This window comes from Beta vulgaris, chromosome 8 (genome assembly GCF_026745355.1).
Source record: "Beta vulgaris subsp. vulgaris cultivar EL10 chromosome 8, EL10.2, whole genome shotgun sequence".
Lineage (NCBI taxonomy): Eukaryota > Viridiplantae > Streptophyta > Magnoliopsida > Caryophyllales > Amaranthaceae > Beta > Beta vulgaris.
In genome coordinates this window covers 30559816-30584844 of record NC_079209.1, presented here as the reverse complement: position 1 = coordinate 30584844, position 25029 = coordinate 30559816, and the positions used below count along the sequence as shown (strand labels likewise).

General features: G+C 39.1%; 1 non-coding gene across 1 annotated transcript; it reads left to right on the top strand.

Moving 5' to 3' along the window:
• The first annotated feature begins 6997 nt into the window (after positions 1-6997).
• On the top strand, positions 6998-7105 carry LOC125493017 (small nucleolar RNA R71). Its single transcript, XR_007269399.1, has one exon. It is a non-coding gene; the product is annotated as a small nucleolar RNA R71 (small nucleolar RNA).
• The last annotated feature ends 17924 nt before the right edge of the window (positions 7106-25029 follow it).

The window sequence follows — 25029 nt, the reverse complement described above, 5'->3', positions numbered from 1 at the left end:
CAACGTGCAGGTCAAGGTAGGACGCTAGTCGGGGGACCATGCCACCACAAAGGATCTCCCCAGTCAATGTAGTGCCCCCCGAATCTCCTGCAGTCGGTTAAGTAGGAGCGCAGCAAAGTTAATACGGGTTCGATGGTGGGCCCCGTCAGTGGCCAACCAAAGAACCAGCAGCTCATCCTTTCTCAACTGCCCGACTTCCTGTTTAGGAAAGATGGTGTAAACCAACATCCTATGGAAGTAGCGGAGAGCAAGATGGACGATCTCCGACGCTTTGGACGAGTTCGTCCGAAACGGAGTCGTGCCAGTGGTGATCTTTGACCACCATTCTTGCTCATTGTATCCCTGCTAGATGGTGCCCAGAGGGGCATCACAGGGAGCTCGAGGATCCATCCCAAATGCCTCACAGAATTCGTCAAAAGACAGTGCTCTAGCTTGATTAAACATACGGAACTGAATAGTTATAGCACCTGTCACCTTACTTATGTTCAACGTACTCAAGAATTCGAGAGTAAGTTGATCATAGGTAGGTTCATGAATATCAAGGAAGTTTGATAACCCGACATTATCTGCCATCTCCCTTATCATCGAGTTGATTCTAAGGTAGAAGCAGGTAGTGTGGTCATAGAACTTCATTTGACGAAGTGTGCGCTCAGAAAGTTGTTGAAAAATTTGTTTGTGAGCGGCATTGGAAAACTTTAGAGCATAGAGGGGAGGGGGATGTGAGCTAGACGAGGGTCCTTGTGAAGAGGACCCGATCTTTGCTCGCTTAGACCTAGATGAGCCTTCAGCACTACTTCTTCCCATTGTGGTAAAGAATTTTTTGTTTTGCAAAAGAGGGGAAGGAGAAGTGATGATCTGCTGCAATGACACACCACACAGCGGACTTTTCACACAAAGAAACACAGAAAAAGAAAATCAAACCACACACACAAAAAAAAAAAAAAAAAAACACACACAAAAAAGAAAAATCAAAAACTAATCCTAAGATCTACCAGCTAGCCATCCATAGTTAGTAGCAACCAAGTTGCTAACAATCAAGAATATCACTACTCAAACTACTTTTAAGCCAATTTCACCAAACCAACCACAATTATGCACAAGAATCAACAACACCTAGAAATTCATGCAATGTAGTTCTCAAAAAGTCAGAATATTATGAATTTATCACAAACCACAAAAGTTGCACTTGTTCACCACATATCAAACACAAATTGAGCAAAGGTCATGAATAATCAACAAAATTAAGGAAAACAAGCATGCAATCTAAAAGAAAACACACTAGAATCCAATTAACTAGATTATTGATGAAAAAGCAAGGGTAGAAGAGAGTTACCCACATGGAGATGAAAATCCCCAATTTTGAAATCCTAGAAATCAAATCCTTGCAAAAACCCCAATTTTTGTGCCCTTGAATGTGGTAGAGAAGAAGATGATGAAGATTCCAGTGGTATTTGCCGTCGAAAGTCGCCGGAAAAAGGTCGTGGTGGCCGGATCTAGAGGGGAGCAAGAGAGAGAAAGTGAGTGAGTGTGAGAGAGAGGTTCGAAAATTATGAGGAGAAGGTAAAAGTGAGCCCTGAAAATAATGAAGGCATTCGCGTTTTTTGTTGCCCAGCCGGGTTGGGCGCACTCCTTTAGGTCGGCGCACCAATCGATTAAAAATCTTCAGAAGCGTTTGGTGCGGGTGCACCATCCCGAGGTGCGGGCGCACCAAACCTTCTGTTTTTTTTGAAAAATTCCGGGGAATTTGGTGCGGGCGCACCATGTAGATGTGCGGGCGCACCAAATTTTTTCGAAAATTTTTTTCCTTTGTGCGGGCGCACCTGGAGGAGGTGCGGGCGCACAAAACCTTCTGTTTTTCTTCTCAAAAGTTCCGAAGAATTTGGTGCAAGCGCACCATGTAGATGTGCGGGCGCACCAAATTTTTTTCGAAAATTTTTTTCCTTTGTGCGGGCGCACCTTGAGGAGGTGCGGGCGCACAAAACCTTCTGTTTTTCTCACTCTTTCTTTTTCGAATCACTCATTTCACTTAACTTTTCACAAAACTCAGATGTCCCAATGTAGCTCTCATGGCTAACTGATAAATCAAAATTCTAACTAACAAACAAAAGAAAAATAATAAATAAAGAAAAGGAAGAAAAGAAACGGGTTGCCTCCCGTATTAGCGCTTGTTTTAAGTCTTAGCTGACTAAAAAGGATACTCCATCACAAGAGTCGCTCAGGTGAGCGAAGAATCAAGCAACCAATGAACCAACGGCATGGAATCATGATAGAACTTCAACCTTTGACCGTTACCCAAAATGGACCGTTCTCACCCATAACTTCATAAGCTCCATATGGAGTAGTCTTCAACACAGAGAAGGGACCCGACCACTTGGACTTTAACTTTCCGGGGAAAAGCTTTAGTCTTGAGTTGAACAATAAGACCTTGTCCCCAACCCGGAAATCTCGTTGTTGAATCCGGTATCTGCCATTTCTTCGTTTGCTCTTTGTATATCTGAACTCTCATAAGCATCAAGTCTTTGAGCTTCTCCCGCCAAGTGAGATCCATGTTGAGCTCCTTAATGCCCACCAAGCCTTGTGCTCTAGTCAACCGGCAAATGCATGCTTTGCCATACACAAGGCGATAGGGAGTGGTGCCTATGGCGTCTAAAAGCCGTGCGAAGAGCCCAAAGAGCGTCATCAAGCTTCAAAGACCAATCCTTTCGTGTCCTATTGACCACTCTCTCAAGGACATTCTTAACCTCTCGATTCGAAACCTCAACTTGGCCTTGTGTTGGGGGTGATAAGGAAGACCTACTTTGTGATTCACCCCGTATTTCTTCAATAGTGCTTCTAATTGCTTTTTGGCGAAGTGTGAACCGCCATCACTGATCAAACACGCGGGCACCCCAAATCGAGGGAAGATGATCTTCTTAAAAGCTTGGTGACTACCTTATGGTCATTGGTGGGAGAGGCAATGGCTTCACCCATTTGGTCACGTAGTCGACCGCAACAAGAATGTATATCATTCCCACAGGAAGGAACGAATGGGCCCATAAAGTCGACCCCAGACATCAAACGGCTCAACCTCAAGAATGTTCTGTTGAGGCATCTCGTGTCGCTTTGTGATGCCACCACTCCTTTGACATCTATCACAAGCCACCACAAATTTCGGGCATCCTTTTGCAATGTTGGCCAGAACATACCACATTGGAGCACCTTAGCAACAGTTTTGCTTGCTCCACCGTGTCCTCCACATGCCAAAGTATGGCAATGATGCAAAACCGAGGCCATCTCATGATTAGGAACACACTCCTAAACACTCCATCAGCACACTTCTTAAAAAGGAGCGGGTCATCCCAGTAGAACCTCGAAACTTCTTTAAAGAACCGCTTCCTTTGTTGGGAAGTAAAACCATGAGGTTCAATCCCACAAGCCAAATAATTTGCATAATCAGCGAACCATGGAACCTCATTGTTCAGAATGGCGAACAAGCTTCTTCTCTCAAATCTCCTCGATAGGAATCTCCTCCAGATTGTCAAGAGGGAGGCGAGAAAGATGGTCAGCTACCACATTCTCCGTCCCCTTCTTCTCTTTCATCTCAAAATCAAACTCCTGAAGAAGCAACACCCACCTAATGAGCCTAGGCTTGGCATCCTTCTTACTCATCAAATACCGGACCGCAGAATGATCCGTATACACCACCGCCTTATTACATGTCAAGTAGGAACGGAACTTGTCAAAAGCAAAGACCACGGCCAACATTTCCTTCTCCGTAGTTGCATAGTTCCGTTGAGCATCATCCAGAGTCCTACTTGCATAGGCTATCACATGAAGCCTCCCTTCCTTGCGTTGCCCAAGAACAACTCCCACTGAAAAGTCACTAGCATCGCACATTAGTTCAAAAGGCAAGCTCCAATCCGGAGCTTGCACAATGGGGGCAGAAGTAAGGGCTTTCTTAAGAGTTTCAAAAGCCTTAGTACAAGACTCATCAAACTCAAAATCAACATCTTTTTGAAGTAGATTCGTCAATGGTTTGGCTATTTGAGAGAAATCCTTGATGAAACGCCGGTAAAAACCAGCATGTCCAAGGAAAGCGCGAACTCCCGTCACCGAGTTCGGTGGCGGAAGCTTCTCAATAACCGAAACCTTTGCCGGATCTACTTCAATACCCTTTTTCGACACTTTATGCCCAAGTACAATGCCTTCCTCGACCATAAAGTGACACTTCTCCCAATTCAGTACAAGGTTCGTCTCTTGACACCTTTTTAACACACATTCAAGATTAACCAGACATGTGTCAAAAGACGAACCACACACACTAAAGTCGTCCATGAAGACTTCAATGGAATCTTCTAGCATGTCAGAGAAGATTGCTGTCATACACCTTTGAAAAGTGGATGGGGCATTACACAAACCAAAGGGCATCCTTCGATATGCAAATGTCCCATACGGACAAGTAAAGGTGGTTTTCTCTTGGTCATCCGGATGAATGGGGATTTGAAAGAATCCGGAATAACCATAGAGAAAACAGAAGTGTGAATGACGAGCAAGCCTCTCCAACATTTGGTCAATGAAGGGAAGGGGAAATGATCTTTCCGGGTGGATTTGTTCAGTTTCCTGTAATCAATACAGACTCTCCACCCAGTGACAGTCCTAGTTGAGATTGTTTCTCCTTTCTCATTCTCAACTATAGTCATGCCTCCTTTTTTGGAACCACGTGAATCGGGCTCACCCACTTGCTATCTGAGATAGCATAGATGATTCCCGCGTCACGTAGTTTCAAGATCTCCTTTTTCACAACCTCTTTGAGGTTGGGATTGAGCCTTCTCTGATGCTCGATGGAGGAGGCATTACTATCGATGAGATGGATACGATGCATAGCAAGAGAAGGGCTTATCCCCTTAAGGTCATCAATCGAATACCCAATGACATCTTTATATTTTTGCAAAATTCCAATCAGTTTTGATATAGAAATGTCATCAAGACTCGAATTGACAATAACAGGATAAGTACATGCATCATCAAGAAAAACATATCTAAGAGAGGAGGGAAGGGGTTTGAACTCTACCTTGGGAGGAGGCTTAGAACACTCCTCTTTATCAGTGGATGATGCAGCTAGAACCTCAAACGCCTCATCTTGCGTTTCCTCTTCCATGTCCAAGCTAAGGGTGTCGGTAAGTGCAGCATACAAATCGTCCCCAGAATTATCCACACTCATGGTGTCCTCTACCTCATCTTCCACTAGGCTTACCCGGCAAATTTTCTCCATCATAGGTCTCTTCAGTGTCTTAGAGAACTCAAACACCACCCGCTCATTAGCTACCTCAACCGTGATTGTGTCGTTTTTGCAGTTTATCACGGCACCCAAAGTCTTTAGAGCTTCTCTTCCCAGAATAAGAGGAGTCTCAGGATCTTCCTCCATATCCATCACCACAAAGTCGCATGGTACAAACACATGCCCAACTTGAATCGGTATATCCTCCAACTCACCACAAGGGACTCTCACAGTGCGGTCCGCCAATTGAATCGTTTTGCGCGTAGGATGAAGAGGAAATTTCAGGTGCTTTGCAATAGAAAGGGCATCAAATTGACACTTGCTCCAGATCGGCCAGTGCACCCTTAGGCTCTAAGTCACCTATCTTCACCGGCAAGGTGAAACTCCCGGGATCTCTTTGCTTCTTGGGCATAGTTCGTTGCACAAGAGCACTCACTTGGTAAGGTAGGGAGATAAGCTCATCTTCAAGTTTTCGCTTATTGGAGAGGATCTCTTTCAAGAATTAGCATAAGCTGGCATTTGAGACATAGCCTCAAGGAAGGATGTTGATTTGCAGGCTCTTCATCACATTAGAAATTTAGTGAACTTGTCACTCAACTTTCTCTCTACCAACCTATGAGGATAGGGAACCGGAGGCACATAGGATTTGGTTGGTGGAGGTGATGGCAATGTGTTTTTGTCACCAACTTGAACATGTGACTCATCTTTCTCCTCAACTTCCTCTTTCTCAGTTTCCTCAGCTCCATCCTCCTTCTCAACAACCTCAGCTTCTCATCCTTCTCTAACTCCCCATTCGGCATCTTAGGACCCGCATAACTTGTTCCCGACCTCAAATGAATGGCTTTGGCTTGATGGAGGTTGGGGTTAGGAATGGGTTGGCCTGGAAGTTGATTTGTGGGGGGTGAGGGATTTTCTCAGCTACTTGGGCAATTTGGGTTTCAAGCATTTTGTTGTGGGCTTGTAGCTCTTGAAACCTTTGCTCATGGTTTTGGAGAATTTGGTTCATGGATTGGAGTTGTTGGAGAATTTGGAGAGAGGTTGGATCGGAAGATGGTGTAGGTTCGGGATTTTGTTTGGGAAATGGAAGATTGGAGGGAGGTTTTGGGTTGTTGGTCCTTTGATGTGGAGCTTGGTATGTGTTGACCCTTGTGAGGAGGAACCACCTTGGTTATAGTTTTGGTTTTGGTTATACCCTTGCGCAAACCCTTGGTTGTGAGCTTGGTTGTACCCTTGTTGAGGTTGATTCCATCCTTGTTGAGGTTGATTGAAACCTTGGGTGTAGTTTTGTTGAGGTTGTATCCAACCTCCTTGTTGATTGTTCCTATACCCTTGGTTTCCTTGATATCCATCTCCTCTTGAATTAATTGCCGCCACATGCTCCGAATGAGTACCTCCACAATAAGAAGTATCATGGTTAGTACCACCGCAAATATCACAAGAAAAAGAGTTTACCTGTGAAGGAGTGGACGATGCAAGATTGATTTTGGAGAGCTTCTTGTCGAGTTGGTCCATCTTGGCTTGAATTTGATCCATGGGGTCAATTTCAAACTTTCCGCTCTTCTTAGGTTGAGCACCTCTTCGTCTTCCACCCATGAGTAGTTCTTGATCACTTCTTCAATTGTGGACTCAAGTTGTTCTTGCGGGATCTTAGATAGTTGACCTCCCGCTCCAGCATCAAGGTTGGCCCGCGATATCGGATCAAGACCATCATAGAAAAATCTCATGAGTAGATTCTTGTTGAACTCATGGTGTGGGCATGAACGGATCATCTCCTTGAACTGATCCCAAGCTTCGGCAAGTGTCTCATCGTTCTCTTGCTCAAATGAGGAGATCTTCCTCCTTATATCTGCAGTCTTCCACTCCGGGAAGTATTTCTTCAAGAAGGCCATTGTGACTTCTTCCCATGTAGTGAGGGAATTAGCAAGTAATAAAATATATTCAACGTAAAGTGAAACGAGAATAGGTTATAGACTTTAGACTAGTGCACGTCTAGAGTTGGACACTAAGGGTTGGAATGCATGGTGAGCGTGCCATGAGTTCTTCTAGGAATGGATTGATCACCATCCCTCTTTCAGTTCACAGGTTCCTCGATATCGCAGGTCATTTTTGGAATATGTGGTAGCTCCCGTATTTCCTATTTTAGATAAGTCAACTCGTCCAATAACTATTCCATTTAAAGAAAGAAATAAAGTTTAGAGTCTAGTTCAGTAATAGTTGTCTGCAGATTATTATATGTTTATATTATTATTTATCCCTGCAAGTTACTTTTGTAGTATCATGTTTAGGATTATTTATACCTGATATGTAGTACTCAGCTTTGCTGATTACGGGGTTATTGTGTGTGTTATCATGGCTTTGCCTATTGATCCTGTGGTGATCCTTCGGGGGAGCAGAGTCGAGAAAGCATTGACATTACAGGTTCGCAGATGCATCTCATTGGAAATCTGGAATGGAGAGACTCATTGTATTACTAGTATCATTTAAGCTGCTTTCGTAGGAACTTGTGTTTTCAGACATTAGTTTTTGAGTATGTGTGTTTTAGTTCAGACATTGTTATTGGTTTCATAAGTTTTAATAAAGTTGTTTTGAGTAAGTTGTTTTCCGCTGCAAAATTCTGAGTAAGCCGAAACGTTATCACACGGGCGATAATGTCTGGGTAATTCTCTAAGGTTTATTATAAAAGTATTTTCTAGAAAGAGAGAATTATCGGGGTGTTACATAAGCCTTATGCTTTGAATTGGCTTAATGATCATGCGCCAATTAAGGTAAAGAAACAAGCACTTGTAGCTTTTTCTATTGGAGATTACAAGGATGAGTTATGGTGCGATGTTATTCCTATGGATGCTTGTTCTATCTTGTTGAGAAGACCATGGCAATGGGCAAGGAATGTTAACCATGCTGTAAAATGCAACATATATTTAGTTATGGTTGGAAAGAAACGCTATAGGTTGAAACCACTTCCTCCTAAAGTGGCGCCAACTAAGGACCTAAATAAACCAAATCTCTTCTTAGCAGGAGCTAATTTAGAGAGGGAGATTAATGATGGTGGCATAAGGTATGTGTTGTACGTAAGGGAGGCAGCAGCACCCAAGGATCCTCCACAAGATCCCACCTTAACTACCCTTCTCAAGGCGTATGAAGATGTGTTTCCGGATGACCTTCCGCCGGGGCTTCCACCTATTCGAGGCATAGAACATGTCATTGATTTAGTTCCAGGAGCCACTCTCCCAAATAAGGCTGCATATAGATGCAATCCTGAAGAATCTAAGGAGCTACAAAGGCAAGTACAAGAGCTAATTGATCGAGGTTATGTTCGAGAAAGCAAAAGTCCCTGTGTTGTCCCAGCTTTGTTAGTGCCTAAAAAGGATGGTACTTGGCGTATGTGTGTGGATAATAGAGCTGTAAATAACATCACCCTCAAGTATAGGTTCCCTATGCCTAGACTAGATGACATGTTGGATGAATTACATGGCGCCAAAATCTTCTCCAAGATTGATTTGAGGAGTCGATACCACCAAATGAGGGTGCGAGAAGGGGATGAGTGGAAGACTGCTTTTAAAACGAAGCAAGGGTTATATGAGTGGATGGTTATGCCCTTTGGGTTATGCAATGCACCAAGTTCTTTTATGAGGTCAATGAACGAGGTATAACGTCCCTTTATTAACTCATTTATTGTTGTTTATTTAGATGACATCTTGATTTAGAGTCAAACAAAGGAGTTGCACTTTGAGCATTTAAAACAAGTCTTTGAAGCTTTGCGTTCACAACAACTATATGGCAATATAGAAAAGTGTACATTCTTGGTTCCTAGTCTTGTCTTCTTGGGGTATATTGTCTCAAGTGAAGGGGTACGAGTTGATCCTTCTAAGGTAGAAGCCATTTCTTCTTGGCCAGAACCAAAGAATGCACATGACATGAGAAGTTTTCATGGATTAGCAAGTTTTTATAGGCGTTTTATCCGAAATTTTAGCACCATGGCCGCCCCTCTTACAGAACTTATAAAGAAGGGTGAGTTTGTTTGGACTCACAATGCAAAGAGGGCCTTTGAAGAATTGAAAGCTAGCCTATGTAATGCACCGATTCTTGCTTTACCAGATTTCTCTAAACTCTTTGAGGTTGAAACGGATGCTAGTGGTTTGGGAATAGGTGTTGTGCTTCTACAAGAAAAACGTCCCATAGCCTTTTTTAGTGAGAAATTGAATGGAGCTAAACTTAACTATTCCACTTATGACAAGGAGTTTTATGCCATCATTCGAGCACTTGAGCATTGGTCTCATTATCTTTGTCCTAAGCCGTTTGTACTTCATTTGGATCATGAGAGTCTCAAACATATACATGGGCAACAAAAACTTAATGTGAGACATGCTAAGTGGGTGGAATTTTTGCAATCCTTCACATTTGCTTCTAAGTATAAAGAAGGCAAGGAGAATGTTATGGCGGATGCATTGTCGAGGAGGGGGTATTTGTTGGCAGTCATGGAAGCTCGTTTGTTAGGGTTTGAAATTCTCAAGCAACATTATGATGATGATGTTGATTTCAAGGATATGATTGCTACTCCTCAAGGCTCCTATGTTGTTCAAGATGGTTTCTTATGTAAGGAAAATCGTCTATGTGTGCCTAAGTGTAGTGCGCGTGAGTTACTAGTGAGGGAAATGCATGTTGGAGGAATTGCGGGTCATTTTGGGTGCATAAGACATATGACTTGTTGTGTGAGCATTTTTATTGGCCTAAGATGCTTAAGGATATTCATCATGTGATTGAGAGATGCGTCACATGCCAAAAGGCCAAAAGCACTTTCCACAAGGGTTTGTACACTCTATTACCTGTTCCTAATGTACCTTAGGATAGTGTAAGCATGGACTTCATTGTTGGGTTGCCACGCACATCAAGAGGTAAGGATTCCATCATGGTAGTGGTTGCTCAATTTAGTAAGATGACTCATTGATATGAAAGAGAAGTCGTTATATAGAGTTCTAGTTCTGTTAGGATTCTATGTAAATTAGGAGTTTTATTTTAATTAAGTATTTAAGTGATAAAGGAATCCTATTATACTTAGGAGTCTAATTCCTTATCATTGAGTCTAAGTAGGAGTCTTATTTTACTAATTATATTAGGAATAGGCGTGTGGTAAGTATAGGTTATTATTTGTCTTTATCCTTAAGATAAAGATAGATAAGTTTATTAGTTGTTATCTTTAAGATTTACTAGTCATAATAGGTTTAGGAAATCTTGGACTATATATATGGGATTTTCGACCATTAAGAATAAGAGATTTATGAGATTAGAGTGTTATTTTCTTTGTGAAAATTTTCGGACTTCTTTGTGATTTCCAAACCTTGAATCAATTACTTTGTGTTTGAGATTTAAGATTGATTGCTTAATTATTTTGTGTTTGAGAGTGAATCAAGACCCAATTCGTGAATTACTTTGTGTTTGATCGAATTGTTCTATCCTTAATACTTAAAGAAAACCTTAAAGATCCAGTCTTTCTTTCAAGATTCTTAGATTTCCGTAAAACTCGACTAAAGTACATTCACATTCATATCAAAGTGGTATCAGAGCTGGTCGAAAAAAAATTCAAAAAACTTGCAGGTTGTTCGTCCATATTAAAACAGTTTCCAGGTGCGTTTTGTTTATTTTCGTTCTCCTAGTTGGAAACGAATTTTTGGGTGATTCTTAAGCCTAAACTGGACTACTACATGTCTAGTTTACTGTCCTAAAATTTCGTGGGAATTGAAGATTGTTTCGTATAGTTTCGGGACGGTTTTTGTTCATTGGTCTAATTTCGATCGAATCTGGCACGGTTGTGATAAATTGGTCGTTGTGGTTGATATACTTGGAGTTTTTGAGTGAAATCTTGGTCGAGTGCTAAAAACATATAGGACTACATCCTGAAAAAATTTCATTGAATTTGGAGTTATATTTCATGAATTTTCGATCTTTAAATTGCATGGGTATGATGGACAGTTTTTGATGGACTATTTTGACACAAAATTATGGATGGTTGGTATAGAACTATTAAAGCCATTAATAAACTTAGTCTTGAAAAGTCTATTGATATTTTAGTAGATCTCTTGACTTATTCTAAGCTAACAAAGACGGAAAGAGGCATTTATGAAAATGAATTGGCTATTCGAAGGCATGTCCAAAGAACCGAAACAAGAAAAAAGGAACTTGAGAGGCAACAAAAGGAAAAAGAAAACTTGGCTACACTCATGGAGACACTTCAAGATTTGAATGATTTGGTTCAACTTCAAGAGAAACAACATGAACAAACAATAAAGATACATCAATGCCCCAATGAAGAATACGTATCTAAGGAAGAATATGCCTTGTTCTTTGCACCATTGCTTGAAGAAGAGAAGGTATCTTTGGAGGATTCGGTTCCTATAGTTCCTTCTTCGGCTCAACTTACCTTACAGCTTGAATCTTTAAATTGTCCCACTCCCCAAGATCCATCCTTTGACATTCAAGAAGATTTACCAATTGCACCGTTGGTTTTTACCACCACTAAAGGTCTGATCGTTGCTGCCCCATGTACACCTATTGATACCCCAGGTACACCCAAGGCGCCAAAGACGTGTTGGTTACCACCATATGCCGCTATTCAAACGGATTTTTGTTGTCCTACGGTAAATATTGGTAATCCAAGTCACACATTCTCGTGTACTCTCCTATTGTTTGCCAGTCGTGATCTTGTTTTAATGGATCATGGATTTCGCGCATGGATGATTGCTTGGCTATGACAAAACTTGAGGACAAGTTTTTTTTCAAGAAGGGGAGTTTGATATGAAAGAGAAGTCGTTATATAGAGTTCTAGTTCTGTTAGGATTCTATGTAAATTAGGAGTTTTATGTTAATTAAGTATTTAAGTGATAAAGGAATCCTATTATACTTAGGAGTCTAATTCCTTATCATTGAGTCTAAGTAGGAGTCTTATTTTACTAATTATATTAGGAATAGGCGTGTGGTAAGTATAGGTTATTATTTGTCTTTATCCTTAAGATAAAGATAGATAAGTTTATTAGTTGTTATCTTTAAGATTTACTAGTCATAATAGGTTTAGGAAATCTTGTACTATATATATGGGATTTTCGACCATTAAGAATAAGAGATTTATGAGATTAGAGTGTTATTTTCTTTGTGAAAATTTTCGGACCTCTTTGTGATTTCCAAACCTTGAATCAATTACTTTGTGTTTGAGATTTAAGATTGATTGCTTAATTACTTTGTGTTTGAGAGTGAATCAAGACCCAATTCGTGAATTACTTTGTGTTTGATCGAATTGTTCTATCCTTAATACTTAAAGAAAACCTTAAAGATCCAGTCTTTCTTTCAAGATTCTTAGATTTCCGTAAAACTCGACTAAAGTACATTCACATTCATATCACTCATTTTATACCTTATCATAAAACGGATGATGCTAGCGATGTGGCTGATTTGTATTACAAAGAGGTGGTACCTCTTCATGGCATTCCCAAGAGTATAGTGTCGGATAGGGATACTAAGTTCCTTAGCTACTTTTGGAAGACTCTTTGGAAGCTTGTGGGAACTAAACTACTATTAGTACTTCACATCACCCCCAAACTGATGGAGAAACCGAAGTCACAAATAGGACATTAGGTACATTACTACGAGGTTTGGTGAGTAAGACTACAAAGGATTGGGATGTACGTTTGGCTCATGCGAAGTTTGCCTATAATAGAGCACCTTTCTCTACAACAGGTTCATCTCCACTTCTTATTGTTTATGGTGTTAATCCACATATTCCTGTTGATCTTGTTGATTTGCCACGAGGAGATCTTGTTAACTTTGATGCTCAACCTCGACAACATGTATTCATGAAGACATGTAAAGAAGTTAAGTTGCAAATTGAGAAAATGAATGATCGTTATAAGCAACAAGCTAATAAGCACTGCAAATTACAAGAGTTTCAAGTAGGTGATTTGGTATGGCTAAACCTACGCACGGAGAGGTTTCTTGAGAAACGCAAAAACAAGTTTATGCCAAGAGCTGATGGTCCATTTCGTGTGCTAGGACGTATTGGTGATAATGCTTATAAGTTAGAGCTTCATGATTCCTATGGAGGTGATAGTTCTACCTTTAATGTGGGTGATTTATCTCCTTATTGATGAGAATTTGAGGATAAATTCTTTTAAAGAAGGGGAGAACGATACGGATCATGAAGCGCAAAGTGTTACTAGAAGTGGTAAAGCGTTTAGCAACAAGACATTGTTGGCCACTATTGGCAACACAGTGCTAACCACTGTCCAGGCAACTAAAGAGGAGTTCGACATGGAAGACTTAGGCGTATTGGAACTTGGATTGTCATTTGGACGAGGGCAAAGTTATAATTGTGTTGCTTAGATTGGTATAGAGTAGTAGTGTGTCATGTAATTACTCTAATAGTTTCCTTTTATGTTTTTATGTTGTTTTCATAAGAGGTCGTTTTGACTAATCCAAAGAAGAGTAGGAGTTAGTTAGGTCGGTTAGATTAGTGCATGGCTTGTACTATATAAGTACGTGTGTTTCATAATAAAGATATACGTTGTTGATAATTGAATAAGAAATCCTTGAGACTATTGCTAAGTATACTTGAGAGAAAGTATATAGACTAGCTTGACTAGTGGATCAAAGCCGTTGCCTTTGTTCCAAACTTAAAGTCGTTGCCTTCAAGATTATATCCATCTTCACCTTCAAACACAATCCATAATCATTTCTTTTAATCAAGAAACCTCCATAACCATCTGGAACATCAAGTTTCACATCAGAAACATTTGAGTAAGGAGCACTTGAGTGCCCTGGTTCATTGGGAGAGGGAGGTGGATAGTTGCTGTGATCATACAATGGTTGTATGACAGTGGTGACGGGGGAATTAGTAGGACTAGGATGGTTATCCATAATGGTAGTTGGAAAGGGATTGGACCTATCAGAGTTAGCGGAAATGGGATCATAAGAGCTAGGGGATTTGACGACATTGGCGAACGTCAGGCTAGAAGGGGAGTTAGACATGAGCAAAAGAAAGTGATAGTGTGAGAACGAGAGAATAGACTGGTAAGAGAAGGACAAGAGTGGAAGTGGAGAGATGAATAGCCCACCAAAGAAAAACCACGAGTATTTTATAGGCAAGACAATTAGGGGGGTGGAGAGCACACAAAGAATGAGGAGATAGAAGGGCAGAAGAACAATACATGTTAGTCTTGGACGAACACTTAAGCAACTACAAGAGGAGGGTGAATTGTAGTTGGAGACATTTTCAAACTTTTTGCGGAGATAAAAGAATGATTAAGTAAGAAAAAAATAATTGCATGAATTAAGAAAGAACTAGGAACACGATATTTTTACAAGGAAAACTTCCTAGGCCCAATAGGAAGAAAAACCTTGACCACGAGGGATTTTGACTCAATTCTCTTTAATAACTTTTAGGCCAAAAGACTCTCTTTTGTACAACCTAAACTTGGACCAACTCTGTTCCTCTAGGAACTGGTTCCCTGTCAGCCTGTTTCCCCTGAACAGTTGACTTCTCCCTTGACTTTACTCAAAGTCTTTTCTCTTTCTCTCTTCTCTTTCTCTTTCTCTTTTTCTCTCAAAATGATTACAGGCTTAGATTCACTCAACCTAATCTATAATACATCAAATTCTAAGAAGAAAAAAACCGAATGTACTTTCTCTAAGAATATTACATAAAATTCTGAAAGTATATCTTTTTAGACCATTACAAAAACTCTATTTGTAGGGATCTTTTTCTTCTCAAATTCTTCTCCACGATCTTCTCAAGATCTTCTCCATTAACCCACATAGCTTCAGCCACTTCTCCACAATATGTCCGTTGATAATTTCATTGGCAGTTGGCTTCCTTAAGCATAGCCACTTTACCCATGTTCACACGCCTTAAAAATAGAGTGGTTGTTGTGGTTCCTAAAATGTAGGAACTACCTTAACGTTCTATTTTTAAGCGCATCCTTAGGTTAGTGCTTTTGCGGCTCCTAGATTGTAGGCAACCGAAAGATGCTGCACACTAAATCAACACAATATCATGGAATCTTGATATATTCAATTTTGTTACATCCATAATATTAACCGGATTTCACAAATAAGTTATAAACAACTTAATTTTGATTAAGCACTTAATCAATACTTCATAAGTTATTTAACATGTTATTTGTGAAATCTAAAGATAACTAAACTAATTAAAACTAGAAAGAATAAATCAAACAAAATAAAACAAACAAAAACAGAAAAATAAATCTAAGACATGTAAAAATTACTTCTAACATAATAAACTAAAAACCGAATTAATAAACAAAAATCATGTAAACGTTAATTATATGTCATTATCAAAATAGTGAAATAACAATATTCCCCCTTTTTTATTATGACAAATAATTAAAAAAAAATTTAAGTTTTTATGTTGTTGAAAAATAATCTACAAAGATTAAGACACTAAACTACACAGAAAATAAACTACACAAAATAAAAATATCCACAATCTAACCTAGTTATAGGAACTAAGATAAAAAAAATTTGACACACTTATATATCTTCCCCCTTTGTCATTATCAAAACTAAGGATTGTACCTGCAGCACTAGAGAGCCAACAGTCTAGGCATCAAGCAAGTTGCTCAAACAGACATCTCATAATATTAGCCATCCAAACACACAAGCAGAATAGGCATGCAGAGAGCAACATTATAGACATCAATAATCAGTCAAAATGCAGAGTAAGGCAAAAGATAGTGAATAAAGTAAAGAGAAATTTAAAAGTACTTCGTGTGTCTCAGAAGGACACAGGAAGTGAAATTCAAAAGATTGTTTAATAATTAGAGCCAAAAAAAATTGTTCAAATTTTCCAAAGTTAAGAGAAGTTAGTATTTGGTTCTTTTCAAAAGAGAGGAGACCACAGAATCTATCTTGGAGAGCAAACCATCCACCTTGTTCCTGATCCTAATATCAGCATTCTTGATTGCAAGCATATGATCTTGCTGCTGAGAGTCCAGAACATGAACAGTAGCTTCAATGGCATTGATCTTGGTGTGCAGAAGGGTCAAGGAGTCCTGAATTTCCCGGAGCAGCTTGTTAAGCCCAGTTGTAGAGAGTAATGGAAAATCCACAGCAGTAGAAGGAATAGGGTCAGAATCTAGGTGAATGAAGATTGTGTCACCTTGATCCTGCTCCTTTTGGAACTTGGACCCAGCCAACCTTTGCCTTTTTCTGACAGACCCACTAGCAACCCCTTCTTCATCCAACTTTCTCTTACTTCCTACTTCAACCTTAACCGGAGTTTCTTCTCTCTCAAAATCTATCTTCCCATTCACCATCCTCAAGCTTAACCTAGTCAAAGTTTCTTTGGTAAGATAATTTTCTGGCTCAAGAGAAAAGGAGGGACTAGGAGGTAGTTTAACTTTGCATTGTTTGAAAACAGAGGAAAGAAGATTTCCATAACCCACTTTGGTGTTATGGATAATGTAGTGAGAGAGATGTGAGATTATGAGGGAGGGAAGGTTGATTTTTATGTTTTCAGCAAGGCAGTACATAATCGAAAGATCCATTAGACTTGCCTGGGTTCTTTTGGAGGAGCGGGGTAAAATAAAACACCAAACCAACTGAAATAGCAGCTTATGAAATGGAGACAATTCTTTTTGATCTAAAGATAAAGCATTAGAATTGTCGTTAAAGAAATCAAGAATTTGAGCATTGGTGACCCCATTGATGTTCAACTTAGCCCCACCCTTAATGTAGTCCTTGTAAGCCCTCATGCGGAACATCAAACCATTCCCCCAGTTTCTTCTCAGTAATTGTAACTACAGACCATTAACAATTGAACACACACACCCTCAGTTATAGTAAACCCAGAACAAAAAGCTTTCATCTCTTTTTCATAAAGTCCCTCATCTATGCTAACAATTTTTAACCACTTCTGAAATTCTAACTTTTCAATAACTCATTCCACTTAGACTCTTTGCACCATGCAATGTCTACACAAAAACCCACCAGAAAATGTGAAGATTTAGTTGTCTTACCTTTTTTTGTAGGTACAGTGATTTCTTGTTCTTGATCGCTTTTTACCTCGTTATCACCTTCTTCCTTTTTCAGGGAGTGAGAAACAGGTGCAGAAGATGCCGATCTTGACCCAGTAGAATCTGCGTCATTCTTGGATGATTCTTGAGCACTTAACTCATCGTGAGATGGTGTTTTCTCTTGCAGGAAGTTTTCATGATCACCAGAATTTTGAGTTTTGGAAGACATGGTGACATAGGTTTGGTGTGAGGTTGAAGATGAGAATGAGGAGAGAGAGAGAGAGAGACTTGTGAGTTGATGTGAGAGAGAAATTATGAGGGGTCAGTGATTTGATGTGTTGGGTTTATAAAGTAATCATGATTTCGTGTGAAAAATAAATGGAGAGTAGGTTTAATGAAACGGTTTATGGTTTTGAAGGCAATTAATGAGTTTCTTCATTTAACCTTAGATTAATTGAACGCGTAATTTTTGGTCATAATTCAGATTAATGTTTTTAATTTTTGGACGGAAAGGTGTGAAAAGAAAAAGAAACAAGGAAATTTGGAGATAAATTAGAGAAATGGAAATATGAAAAAATTTACTCTTGCATATGATAAAAATGTGTCCATAATATACAAACTACATACGTACCAAATATGTGCAAGGACACTAAGGGTAATATTCAGAGACATATGTGAGTCCTTATACTTGACCCTAGGTATATGAAATTAATTCATGAAGATTGCAGGACATACTTAGTAAGAAACAATTTGGGGGGAACAACATTATGTGTACATTTAACAATTTTTATCATTCCTAGTTCCAAGCGTATCTTTTCAAACCTGTCCCTAGATAGAGGTTTGTCAATATGTCAGCTATTTGATTTTCAGTAGGACAAAAATCAACTTTGACTAATCCTTCTCTACATTGTCTTTTAGGAAATGATGTCTAATGTGAATATGCTTGACTCTAGAGTGATGAACTGGATCCTTGAAATGCAAATGCACTAGTGTTATCACAGAATATAGGAACACACTTGAATTTATGCCAAATCACGTACCTGTTGCTTGATCCACAATACCTGAGAACAGCATGCAGCAGCTGCCACGTATTCAGCTTCTGTTGTGGAAAGAGCAACGGTGTTTTGTTTCTTTGAGCTCCAAGAAACCAAGCTTGATCCTAGGAACTGGATAATACCCGATGTACTTTTGCGATTCACCAAGTCTCCAGCATAGTCAGCATCGGAATAGCTTACTAGATCAAAGATGTCACTTCGAGGATAGAACAAACAAAGTCATCACTTCCTTTCAAATATCTAAGAATCCTTTTAACAGCTGTCAAATGGGATTCCTTAGGATTTGATTGGAATCTTGCACATAAACCAACACTAAAGGATATATCAGGCCTACTAGCAGTTAGATAAAGTAAGGAAGCCAATCATACCTCTATAGAGTTTTGATCTACGGACTTACCACTTTGATCCTCATCTAACCTTGTACCTGTTCCTATAGGAGTATGGTTTGTTTTGCTTGATCCATTCCATATTTTTTCAATAACTCTTTTACGTATTTTTGTTGATGGATCATGTTCCTCTTTCAGTTTGCTTGATTTGCAAACCAAGAAAGAAGTTTAACTCTCCCATCATACTCATTTCAAATTCACTACGCATTAACTCAGCAAATTCTTTTCAAAGAGATTCGTTAGTTGCATCACCACTAGGATGTATGTTCCTTTTGATCGAAGGAACAGGGTCCTATCAACTTTGCCTCGTATAAAGTCATTAGAAAGTAAGAATTTTGAAAGTCTTTCATACCATGATCTAGGAGCTTGCTTAAGCCCATAAAGAGCTTTATCTAGCTTATAGACATGATTGGAAGATCCGGGTTTTCAAAACCAGGAGGTTGTTCCACATAGACGTCTTCAATCAAATATCCATTTAAAAAGCACATTTGACGTCCATTTGGTACAACCTAAAACCCATGAATGATGCAAAGGCAATCAAAATTCTTATTGCTTCTATTCTAGCTACAGGAGCAAAGGTTTCATCAAAGTCAATACCTTCTTGTTGATTATACCCTTTGGCTACAAGTCTGGCTTTGTTTTTTATGACTGTTCCATGCTCGTCTAGCTTGTTCCTGAAGACCCATTTTAGTCCAATCACCTTTTGGTTTTTGTAGGCTTGGTCTCAAGGTGCCAGACCTTGTTTCTCTGAACTCATTCAGTTCCTCTTGCATGGCGTTATCCAGTCAGACTCCAGTAGGGCATCATTGTGATCTCGTGGTTCTGTCATAGACAAAAAGGCATGGAAAGCACAAAATTTTTCAGTTGGGATCTCGTTTGAGTTCCCTTTTCAATATCACTTACTATTAAATCCAATGGATGGGATTTTAAGTGTTTCCAAGGTCTTGGTTCAAACTTCTTGTCTCTGCTCCTCCAGTTGAGGAGCTTCATTTGTCTCGTCTACTGGATGAATTTCTGGTGCCTGTTCCTCCTGTATAACAGGATCAGGAACACTATCTCTTCTTCAGAAAATGCTTTTTGTCGGTTCCTGCAGGTGTTAGTTAGTTCCTCATCAATGTTTATTGACTCCTCAATACGAGTCAGTCATATTTCAAAGTCATTTTCATGCCTTGGTTCCCGCAGAGAGTTAGTTTCATCGAAAATAACATGGAACTTTCCTCAACACACATTGTTCGTTTGTTGTAAACTCTATATGCCTTACTACTTAAAGCATATCCAATAAAAACAGCCTCATCGCTTCTAGCATCAAACTTTCCTAAATTGTCTTTACCATTGTTATGTACAAAGCATTTACAGCCAAAGATTCTAAAGTATGAGATATTGGGTTTTCTTCCTTTAAGTAGCTCATAAGGGGTCTTCAAGACAATAGGTCTTAGCATGACTCTATTGATTATGTAGCATGCCGTATTCACTGCTTCAGCCCGAAATTCTTCGGAAGTTGCTTGCTATGATCATTGTTCTTGCCATGTCCTCCAAAGTGCGATTCTTCCGTTCTACCACGCCATTTTGTTGTGGAGTTCTAGGAGCTGAGAAGTTGTGATCAAGACCTTCATTTCTGCAAAACTCATCAAATTTGGAGTTTTCAAACTCCTTACCATGATCAGAACGCAAGTGCTTAATTTTAAAACCACTTATTCTTTGAGTTCTTTTAGCAAAGTTAACAAATTCATCAAATGTCTCATCTTTGCTATGGAGAAAAATAACCCAAGTGTATCTTGAAAATCATCAACTATTACAAGCACATATTCTTACCAGATCGACTTTGGATTCGAACAGGGCCAACAAGTCCATATGAATCAATTCAAGGGACTTTGTGTGCTTACCATTTTCTTTGATTTGAACGAGGATCTAACTTGTTTACCTTTTGCACAGGTCCACAAACTTCATGGTTTGAGACTTTGATAGTTGGTAATCCAACACCAAGTCCTTACCACTTAGCTTCTGGAGTAATGTCATACTTGCGTACCACATCTTTTATGCCAAAGAAGTGGTTCATTGTCGACGGCACTTAAACAGTTAGATTGTTCCTAGGAACAAGGTTGAGTCAACAACGTAGGTTTCCCTTTCCTTGTTCCTTCTAGATTTTGGTACTGTTCCTGCATTACTTACTACACAATGTTCATCAGTAAAATTTACATGTTCCCTTTGTCGCAAAATTGAGAAATACTAAGCAGATTATGTTTTAAACCCTCGACCAAAAATACATTGTCTATGGAATGTGACTTAGACTTTCCTACCTTCCCAATTGCAACTATGTTACCGGTAAGATTCTCCGAAGGTCACAGTTCCTCATCATAGGCTGAAAGCGAGAGAAATTTCTCTTTATCTCCTGTCATGTGTTTAGAACAACCGCTATCGAGGTACCACAGGTTGTTCCCCCTCACTTTAGCCTGTATCAAAGCAATCAGTCGTGGTAGGAACCCAGTTTGACTTGGGTTCCTCTGTCGGGCTTGTATTTCTCTTACTTTCCAAACTTGTTTAACTAAGTGGGTGTTCATTTCAATATGTTCTTCTCTGGAGGAACAGTCAGACACTAAGTGTCCACTGTTCCCACAGTAAGAGCATATTCGGCTGCTTGGAAGATCAACATATTTTTTCATTTTGTTTTTCTTCTTGTGATTGAAACCTAGCCCACTTTTTCCTTCATTTTTATATTTTTGTATACAGCTTACTGGATCAGGAAGAGTCGTTCTTGAAGATTCCATTTTCTCTTCAAGTACCAGATATTTACTTAAAACTTTCTCATGTTCGAATTTTAACTTTTCGAACTCGGATCTGGTATTTATAGAGGAACTGGTTCCTTCAGGAACGAAAATTTCAATTCAGCCATTTCCATATTCAAGAAATAATTTTCATTTTTAGCATTTTCAAAAGCTTCTCGAATACGTCGGTTTTCATCAAAGACTTCAAAGAATCTTTCCTCAATGTTTGCATTACTGTTTTAAACCAATTTGAATGACCTTTGGTGACTTCTAAGGCTTTTTCTAAATTTTCTTCTCTAACGCAAATGGCCTTGTAGTCATCTAAGTTTCCAAAAGTAGTTTTATTAATTGATTCTTTGAAAGTTCTTTTAACTCTTCTTCAATAACATTTATGCGTACCTTGTTGTTTGGCAAGTCTTCTTCTTCGTCTGTTTTTGCCATGAGACATAAATGAGCTGTCTCCTCTTCTGGTTGTTCCTGCTCCTCGTCTGAATCGGATTCTCCCCAGGCAGCTACCATGGCCCTTCTCATATCAACTTTTGAGAAAGGTTTTTGTTGTTCCTTTCCCTTCTCCTTGTACTTTCCTTTGCTCTTTTCATTTTCCCAGAGAGGGCATTCCTTTATGAAGTGATCCGGACTCCCACACTTGTGATAGTTGAGCTTTCCTGGCTTTTTCACGTTCTTCCCTTTGTAGTTCTTGTTGAAGAACTTTTTGAATCTTTTCACGATCAGTGCTGCCTCTTCATCATCAGTTTCTGAATCCTCCAGATCATCGGACTTGAGAGCCAAGGCCTTAGGTCTACTAGAGTCAACTTCATGAGTTCCTAGATGGATTTCATGAGTTAACAAGGAACCGGAAAGTTGCTCGATATTGAATGTGGTGAAATCTTTTGTTTCAAGCAGGGCAGTGACCTTTGCCATCCATTTTTCATCCTGAGGAAGACTTCTAGAACTTTTCGTACTTGTTCCTCGGGAGTGATGATCTTTACCAGAGATTCAAGTTCATTTATGATGTTGGAGAATCTTGTGAGCATCTCTTGAACAGACTCCTTAGGCTTCATTTGAAATAGCTCATATTTGTGCATGAGCATGTCAATCTTTGATCGTTTGACTTCGTTTGTTCCTTCGTGAGTAACTTGAAGAAGTTCCCACATTTGCTTGGCTGATTTGCATCCCATGATTCGATTGTGTTCATGGGGACCAAGACCACAGTGGAGAATCTTTTTGGCCAAGTTATTCATCTCCATCTTGTCGAAGTCATCTTATCATATTTGGAGAGGGTTGGGGATTTCTTCACCTTTTTCATTTTTCTCTTGACTTCGAAGTCACCAATCTCTATTACTCTCCAAACTTGATAATTTTGGCCTTGATAAATATTTCCATACGATTCTTCCAGTATGGATAATACTTGCCATTAAACATTGGGGACGCTGAGTTGAGTAACCTTCTTCCAATCTTTCTCCTGATGTGTTCATCTTTTCCAGGAACTAGCTCCTCAGTGTTAACTGATTTTGGAGGAACTAGGCTCTGATACCAATTGTTAGTCTTGGACGAACACTTAAGCAACTACAAGAGGGGGGGTGAATTGTAGTTGGAGAGATTTTCAAACTTTTTGCGGAAATAAAAGAATGATTAAGTAAGAAAGAAATAATTGCATGAATAAGAAAGAACTAGGAACACGAATTTTTACAAGGAAAACTTCCTAGGCCCAATAGGAAGAAAAACCTTGACCACGAGGGATTTTGACTCAATTCTCTTTAATAACTTTTAGGCCAAAAGACTCTCTTTTGTACAACCTAAACTTGGACCAACTCTGTTCCTCTAGGAACTGGTTCCCTATCAGCCTGTTCCTCCTGAACAGTTGACTTCTCCCTTGACTTTACTCAAGTCTTTTCTCTTTCTCTCTTCTCTTTCTCTTTCTCTTTTTCTCTCAAAATGATTACAGCTTAGATTCACTCAACCCAATCTATAATACATCAATTTCTAAGAAGAAGAAAACGAATGTACTTTCTCTAAGAATATTACATAAAATTCTGAAAGTATATCTTTAGACATTACAAAACTCTATATTGTAGGGATTTTTCTTCTCGAATTCTTCTCCACGATCTTCTCAAGATCTTCTCCACTAACCCACGTAGCTTCAGCCACTTCTCCACAATATGTCCGTTGATAATTTCGTTGGCAGTTGGCTTCCTTAAGCGTAGCCACTTTACCAACGTTCACACGCCTGAAAAAATAGAGTGGTTGTTGTGGTTCCTAAAATGTAGGAACTACCTCAACGTTCTATGTTTAAACGCATCCTTAGGTTAGTGCTTTTGCGGCTCCTAGATTGTAGGCAACCGAAAGATGCTGCACACTAACTCAACACAATATCATGGAATCTTGATATATTCAATTTTGTTACATCCATAATAATATCCGGATTTCACAAATAAGTTATAAACAACTTAATTTTGATTACACACTTAATCGATTCTTCATAAGTTATTTAACATGTTATTTGTGAAATCTAAAGATAACTAAACTAACTAAAACTAGAAAGAATAAATCAAACAAAATAAAACAAACAAAAACAGAAAAATAAATCTAAGACATGTAAAAATTACTTCTAACATAATAAACTAAAAACCGAATTAATAAACAAAAATCATGTAAACGTTAATTATATGTCATTATCAAAATAGTAAAATAACAATACCCAAAAAGGGGGGGAAAACAAATTGCGTAAAAGAACCAAGAAAAGTAAAGGAAATTGCATGCAATTAACATTGAAGTAATTGAACAAACAGGAGAGAGAAAGAAGCTTCCCTGGGAAGGCATTTAACACTTGAGTGGTTTTGCGTAAGAGAGAGAAAGATGCTCCTTTCGTCTTATATGATGAGCATATTTCCTTAGCAATGAAGAAGGAGATATGAAAAGGCGAACCTGGACAGTGGGTGAAAGATCTTCGCTGAATCTTTAGGCAATGAGTTGAATGGCCGCCTACTTGAAATCATTACCCATGAGAGAGAAAACATTAAAAAAAAAGCCATATGAGAGAAGAGGGAACATTAATTCAGGCAAGTTTCACCAGATTTGGGGATCTTGAAAAGGGGCAAGAAATAGATGCAATTAGCGGCTATTTTAGGTGGCTAATACACTAGTGGAAAAAAGCCCATCTGATGCGGTCAAAATCGGGCTTACAGTTGCGGTTTTGGTCCGCATCAGATGGGCCCGCAGCAGCTAACAAAAAAAATCTGATGCGGTTCTTAACATGGTCGCATCAGAAAATTGCCTTTGAGTATCAAAAAAAATACTGCATACAAAGCACTGACAGTGCTTTGTACGCAGAATCAAGTCATCCCCCAAAAAAAGTGCAAACCAAAATCTTGTAGAGCAGAAAATGTATGCATATATATACAGTAATACATATCAATAAACCAATTTCTAGAAAATGTACTATATACGTATACATACCAAAAAACATATATGCCAAAATTTCCAGTTCAACAATGGAAAAAAACAAAATAAAAAAAAACGAAAAAAAAAAGGTATATAAACTAACTAAAAAAT